This window comes from Pseudorca crassidens, chromosome 4 (genome assembly GCF_039906515.1).
Source record: "Pseudorca crassidens isolate mPseCra1 chromosome 4, mPseCra1.hap1, whole genome shotgun sequence".
NCBI classification, from domain to species: Eukaryota; Metazoa; Chordata; class Mammalia; order Artiodactyla; family Delphinidae; genus Pseudorca; species Pseudorca crassidens.
In genome coordinates this window covers 139,664,127-139,668,359 of record NC_090299.1, presented here as the reverse complement: position 1 = coordinate 139,668,359, position 4,233 = coordinate 139,664,127, and the positions used below count along the sequence as shown (strand labels likewise).

The 4,233-nt window shown below is 38.8% G+C and overlaps 1 pseudogene; it reads right to left on the bottom strand.

Moving 5' to 3' along the window:
• Nucleotides 1-252: 252 nt before the first annotated feature.
• On the bottom strand, nucleotides 253-1,152 carry LOC137223275 (brain and acute leukemia cytoplasmic protein-like; annotated as a pseudogene).
• Nucleotides 1,153-4,233: the final 3,081 nt, after the last annotated feature.

Genomic DNA, 4,233 nt, shown 5'->3' with positions numbered 1-4,233 from the left:
AAAATGCAATGTCTGCTGAGCCCTGATGGCTCCGAGGTGACCACTACCGTGATATTATGGTTCAGAGGCTGACGTGGACCCCAGCCTGGGGGGATGCTGAAGGCAGATGAGAGAGAAATGGGTGTGACTGTATCACAGAGGCCTCCCTGGGACACACCATGGGTGTTGGTGGGGTTAGTTTCTGTAAAATTGGATCTGAATCTGTCTCATCCTCAGCTAAGGAAACAAGAATAACAGAGTTTTCCCGTTTCTTGATTCCTCATACATGTGGGTTTAGAGTTCGATGAAAGTCAACTTTTAAGTGAACACGGTAAGCTTTGTGATGGTGGTATATCAAAAAGGAAGAATGAAGGAATAAGCCTGCCTGAAACAGTGCGCAGGAGCATGGCCAGGAGAGCTCAGAACCGACTGTGACTCTTTCAGCCAGGAACCTACCCCTTCTACTCTTCCGTTTCCTAAACTGGCCCATGGCTTTTGCTCGCCACTTTTCCATCAGACCACACTGCAGGAGTTGCAAGAAGCGAACTGAACATACATTTGCAGTCTATTACCTTGTGGGAGTATTGTGCCAATACAGTCAAGTGATAAATAGGAGGCTGAGAACATCCCAACAGGCTAAGACAGTCTCCCAAGGCACTTGGCAGCATTCCCACACAGTAAGGGCCACCCACGTCTTCAAGGTTCTGCAATGGGGTCCAGGATGTGAAGGGCACCAAAGAAGTCCCTCTGCCCTTCAACTGGTTGAACATTCTGCTAGTTGCCACAGTTCTTTGTGATTCTTCGACTTCTGACCACTTGTTGGATGCTGTCTGCGACATTAACGGTGACTTCTTTTGCAGACGTCCGCTCTTTTAGCCTCTGTGGTCTGGAGGCCATTCTGTTTCTGGGTCAGGGGGCCTAAGCTGAAGCCCTGGGGATTTGGGCACTAGGTCCCACAGCTCATCTTCTCTGGGTTGGATATTCCACTTGGGGCTGTCGATCCGGGCACGCCATCTTCCAGCACACCTGCGTGCAGGCCGCCCGCCTCAGGGCCGCTGCCCCGGGCGGCGCGTCCAAGTCGGTGTAGGTGAGCCATGTGGACTCCGTCCCGCAAGCCCAGCTCTCCTAGTAGCGGGGCTCAATGGCATCCGCCCAGTTCCCGCCGCAGCCCATTCTCCCGCGCTGCTGGCGCGCCCGGCAGCTGCTCGGTTCGCGGTTCCAGCGGCGTCTCAGCCCGGCCGGCGAGGAGGCGGCGGCGGCTGCATCGCGTGCCCCGACGCGCCTGACCGCACTGCAGCCACTTGCCCAGCTCCCGCGGCGCCCGCCGCCTCCTCCGCCGCCGATAACTCTTTATGATTTACATAAATGACCTTTACGACCTTATGCTAAGTATCTTCTGATGAGCCTATTGGCCAAATATTTTCCTTTGTAAACTCTGTTCAAATCTTTATGTCCATTATCATTGGCTTAATTGTTATTATTGAATTATAAATTATTCCTCATACCATATATTTATTCAAATTATATTGTTTTTGGCACTATGGTGAATCACTTTCCAATTACTTGCTGCTGTGTATATCTATCCTCACATTCATATGGCTTGCCTTTTTGTTTTCTTAAGGTGTCTTTCGAAGAGCTATATGTCAATTTTCATGAAGTCAAATTTTTCATTTTTTTCCTTTGTGGTTCATGCCTTTTATGTTCTAAGAAAACAATGGTTAACCCAAATTTTCAAATATTTTTCCTGCTGTTTTATATTTTTACCACTACAATTATGAGGCATTTCAAGTTAACTTTTGTGTATTGTGTATGTTAAGGTTATGTTTACTTTTTCTGCAGGGATATCCAGTTGTTCCAACACTGTTACAGATTTTCTTTCACCCACTGAATTGCTTTGGTACCTTCGGCAAATATCAATTGAGCATGTATGTACAGGTTTTTTTCTGGATTCACTATTCTGTTCTATTAACCATTTGATAGATCTATTCTTTCACCAGGACCATGCTGTCTTGATTACTGTAACTTCATAGCAAGTCTTAAACTCATGTAATGTATGTCTTCTTTGTTCTTTTTAAAAATTACTTTGGTTCTTCTGAATTGTTTGCATTTTCACATAAATTTTCAAATCAACTTATTAATTTCTGCCAAAAAAGGCTCTAAGATTTTGATTGAGATTGGATTAATTCTATAGGTCAATTTAAAGAAAATTAACATGTTAACAATGTTAACTCTTCCAATCCATGAACATAGTAAATATCTCTATTTCGGTCTTCTTTACTTTTTATCAACAATATGCTATAGTTTTCAGTGTATATAGCCTTGCTTATCTTTTGTTAAATTAATTACGAGTTCTTTTACATTTTGGCACTATTATAAATGGAATATTCTTTAATTTTCCAATTGTTTTCCTTTGTTATATAAAAATGCAAAAATACAAAAGTTTTATATATTAACCTTGTACCCTGCCACTTTGCAAAACTAACGTATTATTTTCAGTAGTTGTTTTGTAGAGTCCTTGAGGATTTCCTATGTAAACAATCACGTCTTATGGAAATATAAATATTTTTTACATATTTCTTGTCAATCATTATGCCTTTTATGCTATTAATTTCATTACAGCAATAGCTAGGACCTGCAATATTAAGGTTGAATGGTAACAGGGAGGGCAGACATCCTTGCTTTATTCCTAATCCTAGGGAGAAAATATCAAATATTCACACTTAAATATGAGGTTAGCTGTAGGTTTCCTATAAATGGCCCTTAGAAGTTTGTGGAATTTCTCTTTTTGTATGTGGCTAAAAGTTTTAAAAATGATTTGGTGCTGAATTTCGTCAAATATACTTCTGCATCTATTGAAATGATCATATTCTTTTCTTCTTTATATTGTGAATATGGCAAATTACACTGATTGAATTTTGAATGTTAAACCAATCTTACATTATTGAGGTAAGTCCAACTTGGTTATGATGCACTGGCTTTTACAATGTTACTGGATTTGATTTTGCTAATATTTTGTTGAGGATTTTTGTGTGCAAATTCATAAAAAGATATTGGTCTATAGCATTTATTTCTTCAAATGTATTTGTCTAGTTTTGGCATTAGACTGATAGTGACCTCATGAAATGAGTTGGAAATTAATTTCCTCCTCTTCTATTTTCTGAAAGAGTTTGTATAAAATTGGTATTTATTTCCTTAAATGTTAGGGAGAATTCACTATGGAAGCCATGTGGGGCTGGACTGTTCTTTGTTGGAACATTTTAAACTACTTTTATGCTTTCTAAAATTGGTGTGCTTACAATGATCTCTCATGTTAATGGATTTTTTTAAATCAAAGAACAGTTTTAATTAAGAACAACTTTCTCTTTAATTATGAGTCATTTGCTGTGGGAAATTTGCTTTTTTTCTTCCAAGAACATAAAATACTCTTGAGGGCAGGGACAATAATGTATTTGTATTGTTCTCTAGTGCTTAACATAGTGTTCCATGCAAAAGTGTTTAGTAAACGTTTATTTAAATGAATGAAAAATGAATTAATGAAAAAGTTAGTGATAAGACCATGTTTTAATCCATTTTTCCTCCCTCAGTTATAGTTTTCTCACTCATAACATGAATGAGTCCATATGGATATTATTTAAGTTCCAGTCAGTCTTGAAATCCCTTGAAATATACTTATGTCTTGCTAGTTTGAATATAAGAAAAGGAGAATTCAATAGCAATGACTTTTTCATTCACACCCCCAAGACTTCCATGCACACAGATTTCAGTCTTTCTCTCCCTTTTTATTCTCTCCAGGTTAAGTTTTAGTATTGATATCTGCAAGTGTGTCTCTAAGACATTCCGAATTTGTGGTAATTTTCTATTCTGCGTTTTAATCATAAAGTTTAGAGATAAAAGGGACTAAGAGAAGATCTAACCTCATCACTGAGCAAAACAATTAATTGAGTCTCAGAGAAAATAAGTGTTTTTCTACCTCTGTAAGTGACCTCTTGCTAAATGCAAAAGGCTTTGAGTAAGAAAATAGAAAGGTTACTAAAGGTGACAGTAGAACTAAGGTATTTGAAGTTTCTCTCTTCCTCCCTCATGCTCACTTATCTCTCAGAACAGAAATTTTAAGACCAAAAGAGATTTATAAGATAACTGTGTGTGGGAGCCTTGAGGATATACATATGTCAATCGATGTAAAAACTTTAAAATCAGGTATAGTTTCTCCCCCCCAACACCGTAGTTCTTCTACAGTGTAAGATCAAACAGTAT